Below are 18,390 nucleotides of genomic sequence, written 5' to 3'. Positions count from 1 at the left end.
ATCTGAATCTAGCTGTCACTCTAAATCAGGTATCTTTAATCTGATTCCTTTTCTGTTCAAATTTTCTTTGGCTAGCAATATTTTTTGCAAAGACTTCTGTTTTGAATTCACATAGACAATGCCTATTAATATGAGTGGTTCCTTGGGATGTCAGAGAAGGACAGAAATCTAAATGGGAGTGGAAATTGCTGATGTTGACCTATTCATCTCGCCTCCAGAATGGGAACCAATCCAGCAAATACGATCAGTATTTGCTGTAGTTGTTGCTTTCAGTCCCCAAACAACACATAATAGATTACTTTTACCCCACATTTGTGTTGCTTTCCCTTTGAAATTAATGGGATGGAATAACGTAATGACAACTTAAGTTATGTAATTAATTATGGAAATTGTGTAGGTTGCGTAATTTTGCCTCATCGGACAGCAAGACAAATAATATAATTTCTGGTGGAATACAAACTGCAGCAGAACGGAAATGGCTCTGCATGCAACAACTGTGGAAAAGGAAACAAAGCCTTCCCAGTATTTGAAAACTGCTGTATCCATGCAAGAGCATTATGCTGGTTTCTACTTGCAGAGAAAAGAAAGGAAAACCTTATGTTATAAAAGCAGCAGCCTCTTCCACAGCTCAGTGCAAGACAGACGACCAAGCCTCAGTGAAATGTGATCACTGTTCCTGCGTCTGGGGCCCAGGCAGGAACAGCACCTTTTGCTGCAGCCTGCTTTGAGCACTACTTTGATTTTCTCTCATTAGCATGCGGAAGGGAGAGAAGTGTCACTCAATGGTGATCAATCAGTGTCAGTTCTGCTTATGGTGATTGAATGCAAGTCAAGTGAGCACCTGGGTCCCACAGGCTTTTTTTTTTTAAAGCACGATGAGCGCATTTAGAGGTTGGTGCACTGCATGGTGTGCCACGTGGGGCTCCCCTTGAGGAATGCTGACACGCTTCAGCAGCGAGACCACAGGAGCACATTACACTGATGGGCCAATATTTGCATTAGCCTCTCAACAGCTCCCAGACAGGCACCAGTGAGAGAGCTGGTTTTGATTTGCTAAAAGCTTAAATCAGGGGTGAGGAGCCTTTGGCCCATGGGCCAAATCTGGCCTGGGATGGGTCCTGATTTGGCTCGTGAGGTGCTTTCCTCCAAACAACGACCCACCTTCCCCACAACTGATATACTATGTGATGGCAGAGATGCAGCGGAAAGTCAGGGTGAGGGGGGTGAGTTCAAGCCGCTGATCAACAGTTGATGGGCAGTGACTTCTAGCCTGATGCATTGGCTGTAAAACCAAATTTCCTGCAAGGAACCCCATTGCACAGCTGATCCCTGTGGTCCACAGGCTGCACTATAGTTCCCAAGCAAACAACATTTAATTGATTGTCGGGTGCTTGGGAAATGCTGCACAGAGGACAGGTTGTCAAAGTTGGCCTGCAGTCACCAACCCCCAGTCTAAATGATTGGCACCTGACTATTGGCAGAGTACCTGCTTTGTATGCAGAAGGTCCTTGGTTCAATCCCTGACATCTCTAGTAGGACTTGAAGCCTTGGGAAGCTGCTGCCAGTCAGTGTGCACAATACTGACCTTCTCTGACTCAGTACAAGGCAGCATCCTTTGTTCTTCTTACCACCATCTGTAAGGGTAGCATCAGACTGGGTGCCTATGCAGAAGTAACTGCAGCCAGCTCATCCATGCAAATAACTGGTTATGAAAGGAATCTAATCACATCAGTAAGGAAATGCCTGGAGGTGGAGACTCACTTCCTATGCCACAATTGGGGGGGGGGGACTGCATCTTCGAAGTTCCATAATATTTCAGAGTACCCACATTTCACGCAGAGAAATGCACCTTCTACCTGATCAATCTCTGTGTCCATTAACCAGCTCAGCCTCTTTCCATCCTGATGTCATCAGCTGTGTCTGACAGGTGGTTCAGCAGGGTTTCAAGAGGAGGCCTTTCTCAGCAGTTGCTACTTAATATTTCATTCTGACTCAAGATGGCAGGAATGGGAGCTTCTGCATGGAAAAGGTAAAAGGTAAAGGATCCCTGGACAGTTAAGTCCAGTCAAGGGCGACTATGGGGTTGCGGCGGTCATCTCGCTTTCAGGCCAAGGGAGCCGGCGTTTGTCCACAGACAGCTTTCCGGGTCATGTGGCCAGCATGACTAAACTGCTTCTGGCACAATGGAACACTGTGATGGAAACCAGAGCTCACAGAAACGCCGTTTATCTTCCCGCCAGAGTGGTACCTATTTATCTACTTGCACTGGCATGCTTTCGAAATCCTAGGTTGGCAGGAGCTGGGACAGAGCAACAGGAGCTTACTCTGTTGTGGGGATTCAAACCGCTGACCTTCTAATCAGCAAGCTCAAGAGGCTCAGTGGTCACCCACATCCCACACTGCACCACTGATCAGTTTCCCTAAACTTTCACATTATAATTTTGCTGCAGGTTTTTTTCTCCTTGGGAAACTTATATTTCAGTTTCTAAGGTTTACTGGCCTGGAAATTCAGTGAAGTTAAAATTACGTCCTCTTCAGGTATTGCTTCTTCCATGGCAAGAGGAAGAATAGGGATGTGCTGACTAGTTCTGCACTCTTTGGTGCACTGTTCTAATTCATGCAGGGAACCACCATAAATACAGCAGACTCTCCACTGCAGACATTTGTCCTCCAATGCAGGAATCAGGGCAGGAGGAAGAATCAAACAGGGAAATTGGGGAGATCATGACCACCCTCCTCCCTGCCAGCTTCTGCTGCCTCCCCCACAATCAGTGTCCAGCAAAACCTCTTGGGAACAGCACTGACTGCTGTTGTTACAAAACAGAGACAAAGCCAGGAGTAACCTTTTTTTGGAAGATTGGCACTACTGTTTGGTTCTCAGAGGGTGTTTGAATGGATATTCCTGTACCGGCCAGTAGGTGGTGCTGGTCATCTATTCACGAAATCACCTTGCGCATTTCACAAACAGGTTTTTTGGGGGGAGATTAAGGGCTTCCCCCGACGTACCATATGTAGTTGCCGTTTGAGCCAACATTTTATGGAGGGAATTTGTATCTCTGTACCTGTGGTCGCACGTAGCGGCTATTATAGAGTTGAGTTTTGATTCCTACACGACTGGTTGCTTGTGTCTGAACTGAGAAAAGTTCTGCGGCTGCAGGCACCCGCTCAGGTACCCAGGTAGTAAACGTCAGCATTATGAGTATGCACGCAAGGATAGCCTTTCCATATCTTCTTTCCCTGTTTGTATTTAATGCCCAGTGCTCTAAGAGGAACAGAGTGTTTGTCCGAGCTATGGCAAACCTGGTTATTGTGATGTAATTTTGTCTGCAGATAACGCTTGCTATCGTGAGCAATGCTTTGATCTAGTTACGGTCGCCTCTGTCTGCCACATCTCTCCTCTGAACTGAGCTCGGAAACTGACAGCCCAGACCTGTGAAAGGGTAGTGGCATGAAACAGATGTTCCCAAAACACACCCACCAATCCAAAAGCAAAAAGCAAAACCAAAAAACCAACCAGGACAGTGTTTGTATACATGAAAGTCAAATGAAAGTACTGAGAATCCGTTCCAGATCTTTCACAAAATTTGGATTTTTTGGTGCTAGAAGAAAAAGCTGGTTTTTTGTTTTTTTAAAAAAGCACATTATTCCAGATTATTATATTAATAAATATGATGTTATGTGACAGGGTACCAGAAAGAAAACCTGGAAAAACAGCAGCTATACCACTCTTAATGGTAATAATAATAATATTTTTTTTATATACCCTGCCCATCTGGTAATTGTGGAGGACTTTTCCACAATTACCAGATGGGCAGGGCTATGTTTTATACCTCAAAACAGTGACAAAAGCATGTTCTATGAGTTTTATTCAGACCTGTAGTGCATAAAACCACTCTGTGGAAAAAATGGCAATGCTCAAACTTTTTTTTTTTTAAGGTGGGGGGAAATCAAACATTCAAATGTTTTTGGCCACAATGTATCTTGAATTGCACTTAAATGCAAAGTGTTTTATATTAATTTGAAGCTTGAGATATGTATTCTGGATGGTGTTGGGTATGTTTTTCAAATATTTCATAGGCAACCATTCCTGCTCTTGAGACTTTGAATGAAATTTTTGCAAACAGTGCAAAATTGGGCAGAACTTCATTTGGGTTTGAACCGACATCTGATGCATGAAATTTTTGTTATGTTAAAAAGGAAAAAAAAATCCAGTTTTAAAACAGTTGAAACATAAGAACATGATCCCATCAAAATAACACATATTCATTAAGCCCCGTTTTATTTTGGTGGGCAAATTAAGCACATACTGAGATCTACATTCCCTTCTTTGTCATCATAAGAAGAGCCCTGCTAAATCAGGCCAGAGTCTAGAAAATCTAACCCAATGCTCTGTTCTCACAGTTGCCAACAACATGTCTCTTCTGGTTGGCAGCCCTCAATCAGCACCTGAGCACAGCAGCACTCTCTGCACTTTCAGTTCCAGCAACTGGTATTCAAAAGCATACTCCCTCTGAGGACAGAGACAGAGCATAGCTGATAGCCTTATCTTCCATTAATAGAATGCATTGGAGCTTCACACTTTATTTACAGGATTTACTGCTACAATGTCATGGGCTGGAGGAACGATGGGAGGATCCAGCTGCGGAACCCCAATGGAAGAAGGGTCAGAGCGTGGGGACTGGCAATGGGACAACCGTGTGTGATCAGAGGGAGAAGATTGGGAAGTGAAGGTGTCAGAAGCTGAAGAAGTAACAGGGCTAAGTGAGCAGGGGGAGCCTGTGGCAGAGAGCAGGAGAGTCAGAGAAGGGAGGCTAAGAGGAGTCAGGCTGGTGAAGAGTCACAGGTGTTTCCCCCTCCTGCTACAACAAGCTCCTTTCCCTGCTGATATCCCAGAACTAGGCGAGGCGTGAAAAGGGCGGAGGAAAGATTGGCGATGTGCAGACACAGTTTCTGATTGCTTACAGAAAACCCTGGAGAGGAAGAGACTTAGGCAGTTGTGGGAGGACTTTGCAACTGCCTCATAGGAGGCAAGATCTACTGGGAAGGTTTGCTGAGCACATCTTTTTTTTTCTAATAAAGAGTTAATGTCTCCTACGCCATGTGATTTACTGCTGGCTGGTTTCTGACATACAAATATCAACATGTATCAAACAGCCTGGAGCATGTAAAGTGTGACTTGGTCCCAGAACATACTGACTCCTAAGCAGGTTAGAATCCATTCCTTTTATCAGACAGGGGTCAGCAAACTTTTTCAGCAGGGAGCCGGTCCACTGTCCCTCAGACCTTGTGGGGGGATGGACTATATTTTGAAAAAAAGAAAGAACAAATTTCTGTGCCCCACAAATAACCCAGAGATGCATTTTAAATAAAAGCCCACATTCTACTCATGTAAAAGCACTCTGATCCCCGGACCATCCATGGGCCAGATTTAGAAGGCTATTGGGCTGGATCTGGGCCCTGGGCCTTAGTTTGCCTACCCATGAGATAGAGCATTGCCACTTCCCCACTCTTAGATTAGAGATGCCTGCAGGGTAGGGATGGGCAACAAATTTGATTCAGTTTGCATTTAAAGGTGAGCTTATGCATCTGCATTTTCTGAAACAATAACTAGCTTTCAAAATAAGCTAGCTTTCAAAATGCTCCCCGCCCCCGAATTTTGCAATGCAATTCTCCAGCCAAAGAAAGTGTAAAAAATAATAATGCATGCGCTAGAGTAAAGTGTGCATATAAATGCATATATTCGTGAAAACAATATATGAAAATGTATTATATTAGAGAAGATTGCTTTGCAAAAAACATGTAGTCAAAACTGCATATAAAACTGTATAGTAGGGAAATGTCACTAAAATGCTGATGAATTTTCATGAGCGCTTTAAAAAAAACATATATGCAAACTTATATGGAGAACAGAACTGGAAAAATTAGAAACTAAGAGAAACTGAAACTGACAGGTTCTTCCAACCCTAGCTATACTTCAGGTAGGACTGGAAAAGATTCCTGCCATCCAGAGTAGACACTATTGGCATAAGCGATCTGACTCAGTATAGCATACTTTCATACGTTTGCTTAAACTCATTTTAGTAGTTTAGTGGTATGGCATGCATTTTACATGCAGAAGGTCTTGGGTTCAATTCCTGGCATCTTCTGGTGGGTCCTGGAGTCAGTAAAATGACCAAACTCTGCTTCCAGATCACCTGTCCATTGAGCATTAATTTCGATTTGTTTGCAGAGAGGTTACACAACATCAAATGGGACGCAGGTGGCGCTGTGGGTAAAAGCCTCAGCGCCTAGGGCTTGCCGATCGAAAGGTCGGCGGTTCGAATCCCTGCGGCGGGGTGCGCTCCTGTCGTTCGGTCCCAGCGCCTGCCAACCTAGCAGTTCGAAAGCACCCTCGGGTGCAAGTAGATAAATAGGGACCGCTTACAAGCGGGAAGGTAAACGGCGTTTCCGTGTGCGGCTCTGGTTCGCCAGAGCAGCGATGTCACGCTGGCCACGTGACCCGGAAGTGTCTTCGGACAGCGCTGGCCCCCGGCCTCTTGAGTGAGATGGGCGCACAACCCTAGAGTCTGGCAAGACTGGCCCGTACGCGCAGGGGTACCTTTACCTTTTACACAACATCACATCTGGCAGCTGCTACCCTATATTTCCCAGTGCATTTCTCTTACCATTTTCCTTATTGTAAAAAGCCCACCTTTTTATGGGTGGGTTTCTGGTGCAAGGAAGGGAGAGAAACCCAAACTGACACATTTGCCAATGCCTCCTAGAGGTGGGCATTTGGTCCCTGAGCTGAAACTTCTGTACTCCTGGATCTGAGTGTTCTTCATGAAAGCTCGTTGCAGAGAGATTATCTTGAGATGAGAAGAAGGGGGAAATACATCTTGGTAATGTCTCTTGGCTGGCTCACCCTGAAGAAATGTATGTTCTATGCCTTTGCTAGAATGTTTTCTGTTTCACTGGTGGAGGGAGGATGGCGAAGCATAAGGCAACTCTGACGACGATGACAACTGGAGAAATGAAATGCATTATCTCGCTCCCTTCTCTCTTTTCAGTCGGTATTAATGCTGCCTGATCTTCCTTGGAGGTGGGGGAAGGGGCGGGAGCGGAGCCGTCCTCCCAATATAGAAGCATTTGATGGTTATCTCTGGAATTGAATAGGACTCCGTCAATCCTCATTAATGTTCAGTAATGAGAGATTATACAAGCTCTCGACTTACCTAACAGAAAAACTGCAATTTTCATTTCCTCCCCCTTTTTTCTCTTTTCCGGTAGATGAACTGCAAAATGTTATTGTTTCTGTAATCTATTCTTATTCCATTATTGGGTGCTAATTATCTTCCCAGCGCTGATCGTTTACCAGGTTTAATGAGCTCTGCACAGCACTGAATGCAAAGCAAATGGGTTTCATCAAAAGTATGCCAGGCCCCAAACAAACATAAGAGACCCCCTGAAAGTTACATTTTCAAACCACTTGCACCCAGGATCCTGCACACAGATTAGCCAAGCATAGCATCAGGGATGCCATATATTCCGGAGCTGGGATAAACTTTTATTTATTATATTATATTATATTATATTATATTATATTATATTATATTATATTATATTATATTATATTATATTATATTATATTATATTATATTATATTATATTATATTATATTATATTATATTATATTCATATACCGCCTTTCTTCCAAGGGACCCAAGGTGCTTTACAACTTTAAAATGCCAAAGCAAAATGATTGATATGAAATATAAACTTGACTCTGAGGATGGGGTGGGCGACATTGTGACTGGATCAGGTTCAAATGTGTATTTTTAAAAAAATAAATATTAAAGATTTTCCTCAAAGCATGTGCATTGTCTCTTTCTTCAGGTTGTGTTTTCTACAGATCAGTTACATTTGTTGTGAGACATTGGTGTTATATGCAGTATAGGGTTGGGGATAAAAGAGGGAGGGTACAGGAGAGAGTGGGTGGGGTGGTAAAGCTTATGTTCTTTTACTAAGTGTATGCATTGGGTTTTTGTGTCAGCGTTACTTGGGTAGGTGTTCTTTCTATTCGCTTGTTATGTTTCCTTGGTGATGAGAGAGGTTGGGGTGGCCTGGGGTGTGGTTGATTGTCTTTGGCTGGCTGCAGTGGATTTGTTTGTGCGTGGGGTGGATTGTTGGGTTAAGTTGTTGTTTAGTCATGTCCGGCTCTTCGTGACCCCATGGACCGCAATTTGGTCAAACTCATGCTGGTAGCTTTGAGAACACTGTCCAACCATCTCGTCCTCTGTCGTCCCCTTCTCCTTGTGCCCTCCATCTTTCCCAACATCAGGGTCTTTTCCAGGGAGTCTTCTCTTCTCATGAGGTGGCCAAAGTCTTGGAGCCTCAGCTTCACGGTCTGCCCTTCCAGTGAGCACTCAGGGCTGATTTCCTTCAGAATGGAGAGGTTTGATCTTCTTGCAGTCCATGGGACTCTCAAGAGTCTGCCATAACAAATCATATGCTGTCAGTGGGTTTGCGTTGTTGTCTTGTTGGGCTGTGTATGTGATAAAGGGGAGCCATGCTGAAGTGAAGGCATCCTCTTCTATTTCTCCCCATGTCAGTTTCAGTCAACTGGTTAGCTTTTCTAGTAAAGCTCTTTCCCATACTACTTGATATCAGTGTTCCAGGTTTATGCCTGACAGGTCCTTCCAGTATCTGGCTATGATGTTTCTTGCTGTTGATAGTAGGTGGCTTATGAGATCTTTATAGTGGGCATTGTTATCTTGGAAGATGTCCAGTAAGGCCAGTACTGGGATGACGTCTAGTACTTGTTTAGTTATTTTGCTTATTTCTTGTATGATTGCTGTCCAGAAGATTTGGATTTTGGGATATACCCACCACGTGTGGAGGTATGTGCCTGTGGAGGTGCAGCCTCTCTAGTGTTTTGGTGAGGTTCCTGGGCGTATCAACGCCAGTTTCTGTGGTGTTAGGTACTATCTGTAAGTGAGTTTCAGAGGCTCGTGTGTGTGTGTGTGTGTGTGTGTGTGTGTTTGCCTTCCTGTAGGGGAAGGTAGGGAATGCAATTCAGTTTGCATTTGAAGGATAACTTACCCAATTATCATTTTCTGAAAGACTTTATGAACTGAAACATAGCTATCCTTCAAAATCTATTCTAATCTAAATCTTGCAGTGCAATATACAAGAATGCATGCACTATGGCAATGCACATATTAGTGGATATAACTTACAAAAATGCATTATATTAGCGAAAATTGCTTTGCAAAAATGTGTATTTCAGTCAGATTGCATATAAAATTGTGCATAGCAGGAGAACTTTTCACAAAAATGCTGGGGCATCTTCATGAGAACTGGAAAAAGAAAAACTGATGCAGAAATGTGGAGGACTGAACTTAAGCTTGGAAAAATAAGAAATTTCAATAAACTGAAATTGATATATTTGATTGTTCCTTCTCAGAGGTAACCTCATCCTGGAGATGTCCCAGGTGCTTCCTTCTCAAAAAGCTGCCAGAATGTGGATGGGGAACGTTTTGCTCTCTGCACGTGTTGCTAGGACTCCAACTCCCACCAGTTCTTTCCAGCTTGGCCAGTTGTCAGGGATGATGGGACTTGTAGTCCAGCAAAATCCAGAGGGCCACCGGCCCACTATCTCTATGCTTAAAGGCACCAGAAAGCCAGAAATGCGAACACACTGCACACCTTCTCCAACATCAGGTGTGGCTCTGAGAACTGAGGTTTTGATCTCACAGCTGGTTCATATGGTACACTGGGTACTTTCCACCTTCTTTAGATGTGCCTGGCTACTCTCCTTCCACCATTGGGCACAGAGGAGGCTGCTGAACCAATGTTATTAATGTCTCTCCCTGAAGACTGAGCAGAGGTAATAGTTTAATGTTAAGATCAAAATTAATTAACTGCCCATTTATGTGTGTTGGCAGCTTGATTTAGAACGCACAAATGTTATGGAGAGCCAATGACTGGACTATTAGTGTCCTTTACGAGTGGAATGGGGAGGGGATGCAATTTAAGGCATTTAAGTTGCCAATTAGCCTCTCCAGAACCTACTGAAGGATTATTTCCTCACACGGTGGTGCTGGGGCACTCCAATATCCATGCCAAAGTTGCCTCAAATGGGCTGGCTTGGGGCTTCATGGCATCCATGGCAATCATGAGGCTGCCTCAGTTCAGCAATAGTCCAGCAGGCCCTCAATCTAGAGCCATGGACACAAACACTCCTGAATGCCCTTGTGTCACAGGAGCCTGCTGGTCAGTAATCACACAATTAAAAGTTGGAGTTAACTCTTCATTAGCAAAAACATGATCTCCACAGACTTCTCTGAGTGTCTGGTCTAATGAGCACAGCAGCTCATTATTACTCCATGAAATCCGTTGCCAAGACTGGAAGCCTCTGCCTCCTCACAGCCATCTAAGTGTTCTCCTCTCCAGGGCTTTTCCCAAGCAATCGGAAACTGCGCCTGTGTGCAATCAACCTATCCTCCGCCCTTCGTGCCTCTCCTGGTTGTGGGTGACCAGGTGGGAAGGGAGCTTGTCACAGTAGGGAAAGGAGAGACACCCATGACTTTTCACCAGCCTGACTAATCTCTGCTTCTTGATCTCCCTCTTCCCATCCTCCTGCTCCAGCTTCTGATTCTGGACTTCTCTCTGCCACAGACTCTTCCTGCTCACTAAGCCCTGTTACCTCTTCAGCTTCCAACACCTCCTTTTCCCAATCCTTTCCCCTGTGACCACTCGTTATTGCCCCACCACCAATCCCCAGGCTCTAATGGTAGCCTTCTTTCCTTGAGAGTTCCCAAGTTAGTTCCTCCCATCATTCCTCTGCATCCAGCCAGTCCATGACACCTTGCCCTTGCCTGTGGACTACCTTCCTTTCTGGGTGCCTAGATAAAAGTGTGTTCCCAAGAGGCAAGAGTGAGGCCAATACAAGCCGAATAGGAGCCAGAGGTGTGGGCCAGACTCTAAAGATAACCAAAGTATAGAACAAGGATGCTGGTGCTGCTCTTAGCAACCAACAACTCAGCTCCAGCTCAGAAGTCAGGATGCTATATGCATACATAAGCTGGGATTGGCTAGTGTGCTCAGCTGATAATTAATAGCTGGCACCTTTGCACTGCTTCACTTTTGTGAGCTATGCAATGAGGCAAAACCCTGGTTGTCTGCAATGAGCGATTAGTGTGGTGCACACCAGTCTGGACTGTCCAACACGAAATGCTCAGAGGCAGTGGAGGGCGGTCTTTTAGGGCAAATCACGTCACTGCCCCGCCAACCTCAGTCTGCCCTTAGGCAGACCCCACCTGCCTGCCTTCCTGCTTACAGCCTGTCCAGGAGGTGTCCCCAGCTGCTAGCTTCCTTCTCCTTTGTCTCAGTGTTGTCTTTGTAGAACTCAGGGCAGGAGGTTGCAGCAAAGGAAACAGTTCCTTTCCTTTTCTGGCAATTGCACTGGGGAGCAGCAGATACTGGGATTTGGCTTGGGTGTATGGGCTAATTTCAGAAATTTTGAAACCAAAGTGTCAGTGAAGGCAGGTGCCAATAGGACAAAAATGGGGCCAGTGCCCCACTAACTTCAGTCCCAGCTCCTTGAAGCCCACCTGCCTTCCTATTTACAAGCCAGCCCGTGGGTAGCTTTGCCAATCATTCCCGATCTGCAATCTTTTTGTAGAACTCAGCAGGGACAAGGATGTGGGCAAATGTCGACTCCATTTGCTGTTGGCTCTGCCTCTGCCTACTACTGGCCAGCCTCTCCTTTCAGCCTACCATTAGGCACTGGCCACCAATGGAAGGGGCGCGGGTGGCTCTGTGGGTTAAACCACAGAGCCTAGGACTTGCCGATCAGAAGGTTGGTGGTTCGAATCCCTGCGACGGGGTGAACTCCCGTTGCTCAGTCCCAGCTCTTGCCAACCTAGCAGTTCGAAAGCACGCCAAAGTGCAAGTAGATAAATAGGTACCGCTCCGGCGGGAAGGTAAACGGCATTTCCGTGCACTGCTCTGGTTCTCCAGAAGCGTCTTAGTCATGCTGGCCACATGACCCGGAAGCTGTACGCCGGCTCCCTCGGCCAATAAAACGAGATGAGCGCCGCAACCCCAGAGTCGGTCACGACTGGACCTAATGGTCAGGGGTCCCTTTACCTTTACCAATGGAATCTGTGCAAGGTTTGGTGACAGAGACTGCTGCCACAATACCCAACTCTACATTAGTTTATTTCTCCATCTGAAAGGGCGTTGATCTCCAGGCTTAGGGTCAAATCAAGCATAACATGTGAGATGCTCTGACCTTTTAATCTCCTTTTATTTATTTAAAGCATCCAGAGGGAGGTCAAGCTGTGACAAAAGGGGAAGGGATGATTAACCCTTTTACCCCATCAAGACTGAATCACCACACCTGCAAAAACTGCTTTTAACCTTTTGGGAGAGCAAGTACAGGCATGGCACAGCAACGCGGCAGAATACAAATGCATAATATAATATTCAACCTAATGCAGAATATAAGTAACAATGACAACTGTGTAAGAAACATAGCTAAATGAATATTTAACTGGAGGAGATATCAGACAAAGCATTAAAATAACTGGATGTCAGGAGACATTCGTTTTTAAGTACATTCCTTTCCTTACGACTTAAAAAAAAAAGGAGAAGCACTTTTCATAGAAGACTCTGTTTGACAGTCCCTGATGGCATTAGCTGTCAGGAAGGAGATCAGTCCTTTACCGCAATGTCTAAACCATGCTCTTGTCATGGTTTGATCCTTTTTCTCAAAATATAACATGGAAAGATGGATGAGGAGTAGAGCCAGGCTGGTGTCAGCAGTGCAGGGAGTGAGTGAGGGAAAGGGGACAGCAAAATGAAAAGAAAGGTGATTGGTGGGTTTTTTTGGGTTTTTTTTTAAATGCACACATAGCCTCAGCTCTTATATTGTGATATAAGATATTGTGCAGTGGATCCTTCACCAAATGGATTTTTGAGCTCCTACTTCTCGTTTTGTCCTGCAGATCCACACCCACATACCTCTCCCACATGAGCACAGTAAACATTTTACGTATTTATTTGATTCCAAACTAGATGAGGCATTGAGTGTCTCCTTGCATTTAATGTGTGTATTATATTGTTACATGCCACCCCAATATCCACAGCAGTACAAGATTCTGGGAAGTTCCAGGGGCTTATCTGGGGTTTGCGTTTCCTGTTGGACAATGAGTGACACCAGAGACTTAATGATATATTGTTTATTCACACATATATACAACCTGAGCCTACGAGGCAGGGGCTCACAGCACTCACATTCCAAGAGGTTCTAGCTTCTCCCATAGACACAGAAGAATCCCTGCTCTGCAGCTTGCCTTCCTGGGTCACATTATGTGCAGTTTACTCTAACTTTGCTGAGCCTAAGCTCTAGTCTTTTCTAACATAGGGAGAGGCCCCACTCCTTTAATCCTCTATGGTTCTAATGGATCCTTATCCTAGCCTATTACCTCAAGGGAAATTAGTCTGACTCAATTAACACTTAACTCATGTTGATTCCCTAGGATTAAAGAGGTGTCTAATAAACAGTTCAGGAAGTTTGTCCAGCTTCATAAGCCCTCCACGCATGATAATTCCAGAGGTTTAGGAGTGGGTCCAAACACAGTGCTTAATACACAGTAATACACATGGGTCTAGTTAACGTTCTGACACTTGGTAGTCTGACACGCAATTTTAACACACAAGCCCTAATTAAATTCTAACAATTACTGGACCCAAGAAAGCACCTACAAACCCCATAACTAGATTATATATATAGAGAGAGAGAAGCCGATTGAGTGTGATAGTTCTTGGAATAAGAGCAGATGTGGAGGGGAAAAACTAACCCTGCCCTCCTTTGCTGTGGTTCAGATAAACCTCCACAGCTGCTATTTCATGCTGATGGGAGATTTCATCCTAATGCAAATAAGAGTTTCTGGAGAGGAATTTGCAACACAACCAAACCAACAGAAGCAATGTTTAAACTTCCCCTCCCTGTCTGCTGCAATCCCAGTTAATTTAGAAAAGTATATGTTAAATGCAAATACAGTGGCACCTCTGGTTACGTACTTAATTCGTTCCGGAGGTCTATTCTTAACCTGAAACTGTTCTTAACCTGAAGCACCACTTTAGCTAATGGGGCCTCCTGCTGCTGCCATGCTGCCGGAGCACGATTTCTGTTCTTATCCTGAAGCAAAGTTCTTAACCCAAGGCACTATTTCTGGGTTCGCGGAGTCTGTAACCTGAAGCGTACGTAACCTGAAGTGTATGTAACCCGAGGTACCACTGTATGCATTTAATGCTGCCTCTAGTCTGGAGTAGGGACGCTGATGGCACTGCGGTCTAAACTACTGAGCCTAGGGCTTGCTGATTGGAAGGTTGGTGGTTCGAATCCCTGTGATGGGGTGAGATCCTGTTGCTCGGTCCCAGTTCCTGCCAACCTAGCAGTTTGAAAGCATGTAAATTGCAAGTAGATAAATAGGTACTGCTCCAGCAGGAAGGCAAACGGCGTTTCCATGCGCTGCTCTGGTTTGCCAGAAGCGGCTTAGTCATGCTGGCCACATGACCCGGAAAAACTGTCTGCGGACAAACATCAGCTCCCTCGGCCAGTAAAACGAGATGAGCACCACAATCCCAGAGTCATTCGCGACTGGACTTAACTGTCAGGGGTCCTTTACCTTTACCGTTACCTAGTCTGGGGTATACATAAACAAGAAGAACATTCAGTTCAGTGCCAGCAGCTTGAAAGGTAGGCTATGATCTGCATTCCAGGTCCTAGGAATATAAATTGGCCAGCACTGCCCATCAGGCAAGCATCTCCAGCTATCAAGCTCTACCAAAGCCTAGCAAGATGGCCATTGCTTTGCTTTGCTTTGCACAGCAGAGCAGCACAGTTATGATAGGGCATGGATTAAGTTGCCACCAATTAGCTTGCCAGGCACACACTTTTAAAGTAAGAACTTTGGTAGTTTGGCTGTGCAAAACACATTTTGTACTTATTATAACTAACTAAAACTACATACATACAGTGTTCTTGCCAAACTCCATTGGATCTTTCTCATGTGAATATTAGTTCATAAAATCAGAGTTGGGGGGGATGCCAAGGATCCAATCCTCTGCAATGCTGGAATCTCAATCCATGGTCTCTCATCCAATTTGAAACCATACTGGACCCTGCTTAGCTTTGAAAATGTGCCAGCAATTTTCTTGCTGCACCATATGAGCAAGATTAAACTGCCCTTTAATTATTAGGCATTGCCAATGGTGGATGGTTCATTAGGCCCAATGGGGTACTGCCCTATCAACCTCAGCCAGCCTCAGCCAGCTCCCACCCACTGGCTTTCTTATTTTTATCTAGTCCAGGGTGGTGGTGTCTGCCAGTTTCCTCCTCTTCAGTCTCAGTGCTGCCATTGTAGGACTCGATAGGGAAGACCAGTGTTAGATGGATCCATTGGTTCTGCCTCTAGCTACGGTTGGGCAGTCTACTTTCTGTCCCACTCCACAGGTCAGCAACCTTTTTCAGCCGTGGGCCGGTCCACCGTCCCTCAGACCATGTGGTGGGCTGTACTATATTTGGGGGGGAGGGGAATAAATGAACGAATTCCTATGCTCCACAAATAACCCAAAGATGCATTTTAAATAAAAGCACACATTCTACTTATGTAAAAACACCAGGCAGGCCTCACAAATAACCCAGAGGTGCTTTTTAAATAAAAGGACACATTCTACTCATGTAAAAACACGCTGATTCCTGGACCATCTGCGGGCCAGTTTGAGAAGGCGATTGGGCCACATCTGGCCCCTGGGCCTTAGGTTGCCTATGCCTGACCTACTCAGCCAAAATTGAGTATTCTCTCTGGCATGGAGTGGTGGTGACTTTCCAACACCAAGTGGAAGGGATCTTCTGCTAGCAGTTTTTGGAGATGAGGCACAGGAGGAGAAATTGGTCTTGTCGTTCTTAAGCACCCAAATTGGCTCAGTCTGATCAATGACAGATTTAAGGGAAGTAAGTGATTTGTCCAATAAGTGTCTGCAAAGAGGGGGGGATGTCTCCCAGCCCTCAAAGATGATCACAGGGAAGAGGATTTAGATGCTTTAACTGGATTCAGATGGATTATTTTGGCCAGATTAAGCAGCGAAAGCACTTTGGCAAAACTGCAAATGGGAGAAGCATCTGTTAAATCAGACATTATACAAACTCTATCATGCGTTTGTGGGTTCGATCCAGGTTAAACATAGGCCTGTTTATTCATAATGACAGCCTGCCAAGTTTAGCCTGTGTTCTTAAGAGAAAGTGTGGGAAATGCTTAAATGGGCACAACGTTTATGCAAATTAGGGCTGCTTTGCATCCACATTTCAAGGCTGATTTCTTGGGGGGAAATAGTTCACCTTTCTGGTATATGTTGACTTGTGTAATGAAATGTTGGTTAATGTATTGCTCTTTGCCATTGAAAAAATAATAATCAAATAATCCCCCTGAAACCAACACTTCTTAAATGGCAATCCTATATTTGCTTACCTAGGAGCAAGCCCCATTGAACTAACAAGACTTCCTTTTGATAGAGCAGACATATATAGGGCTGCACTGTCAAGCTTAGAGCTTATGTCTCTCTCTCTCTCCCCCCCCCCCCACATTAAACTTTTTAAAACAAGAAAAATAAATTTGCAATAAATCTGCAATGTTTGTGCATGGGAAATGTAGGTTCTCAGCTAACTGTAACATACTGGTAGACATCCCAGCAAGATGGGCTAAAAGATTTCCTCCTCCTTACGAGTTGTTGGCATCTGTCTGTCTCAGAAGACAATGGAGGAATGCGCCTTTGGGGCTGGAGTCAAACTGTTGGAAGGTTACAACACCTGTCTTGTGGCAGATGAAGGTGTCTGGTTGTGCTACTGCACAGCGTTTCTTCTCTCTGCACTCTTCCCAGCTGTTATTCCTTCTCTAGTCACTGCCAGGGATGCACAACCTATCTGTCTATCATTTGCAGACATCTTTGTAATGCAGAGATGGTCTGGCAATGGTCCTGGTGCCTGAAGCCAGCTCCCCGTAGAGCACGTCCTTAGGGCAGAGCACGCCATTATAAGTAAACAAATATACTTACAAACATACTTAGGACACTGTGTGCTGTGCTGTTGCTGGCTTGTACCACCATGGCCTTTCCAGAGTAGCAGGTTGGTGCTTGCAAGGACAATTATTGAAGTCATGCAATGTTTTCGCAGAAGTGCAAAGATTGATAAAAGGGAAAACCACGCATTCCAATGCCTAAACATTTCCAGATGAAAAGTAGTCTCCAAGGGCTATACTTTTTATTTTATTTATTTAAAGAAGTTGATGTTTTTAGGGACGATGGTTGAAGTCACAATTTTTCTGGAAGTGCAAAAGCTGATAAGTGTGAAATGCATTCTGTTGCATGGCACTCCAATCTTAGAGTGGTGTGAGATCCCAGGGGTTCCAATTTCCTCAGAATGATATATGGTTTATTTACACATATATACAGCCTGAGCCTACAATGGAGCGGCTCACAGTATTAACACTCCAGAGAAGGTCTTGCTTTTCCCACAGTCACAGCTTTGGATTCAAACAGAAACCATGCATGGCTTTGTCTCTCTGACTTCTGCCTGCTTCTAGGCCACCTCACATACACTCAAGCTCCAACGTTTCCCCAGTGAAAATACGGATGCCCTAAGGAAAAGAGGGACATTCCAGGATCAAATCAGAAACACGGACGGCTTTTCTAAATCAGGGACATCCCTGGAAAATAGGGACACTTGGAGGGTCTGTTCACATTGTGGTGATGAAATTAAAGCCATACCAGGACTGCAAGGAACTGTTCCTTGTTTGGTCAAACAGGTAGACTTATTCCAGCCCAGACAAGAGAGCTGGCAGAGGATGTGGAGCAGGACCACTGAGGGGTTTGGCCTGGGGAGAGAGTGTATCACCTGAGAGTCAGACTGAGAGACACAGAGGGATTAATTACCCCACCACCCACGACCCGAAGTTCCCCATCCCTGGTCTAGGGAATAGGTGGGCAACCTACAGTCCTATGGCTCTTTTCAAGCAATCAGTCTAGCAAAAGCCACATGTCTTTCACCTGGCAGCCTGCTGGATGGAGGGAAAGAGGGGTGGGGGAGGGATGGCTCTCTTCACCTTGGTCTCTGACTTTAGCCCTCTGCACCACTGGCATATGGGCATCCGTCCTGCCCCCCAACACAAATTGCAAACATGTATGCACACCTGGGAATGCATCTCTCAACAGGATAAAAAGGTTTCCCCACTGCTGGTCTTGGAAGACTAACTCTTGCCTGCCAGTAGTTCATTTATATGGAGCTCAGTGCCTGTTTGCAAAAGTGAGCTGACAGTTTATGCTTGTTGTTGTTTGTTGTTTTTA

The 18,390-nt window shown here is 44.9% G+C and overlaps 1 long non-coding RNA gene across 1 annotated transcript; it reads right to left on the bottom strand.

Annotated features, from left to right (window-relative positions):
- Positions 1 to 1,779: 1,779 nt before the first annotated feature.
- On the bottom strand, positions 1,780 to 3,227 carry LOC309523397. The gene is made up of 2 exons (XR_014215349.1): positions 3,063 to 3,227; positions 1,780 to 2,016 (listed from the first exon to the last, which is right to left on the bottom strand). It is a non-coding gene; the product is annotated as an uncharacterized lncRNA (long non-coding RNA).
- Between the last annotated feature and the right edge of the window lie 15,163 nt (positions 3,228 to 18,390).

The sequence above is a fragment of the Podarcis vaucheri genome, assembly GCF_965113315.1.
Source record: "Podarcis vaucheri genome assembly, chromosome: Z".
Lineage (NCBI taxonomy): Eukaryota > Metazoa > Chordata > Lepidosauria > Squamata > Lacertidae > Podarcis > Podarcis vaucheri.
This window is presented reverse-complemented; position numbering and strand designations above follow the sequence as displayed.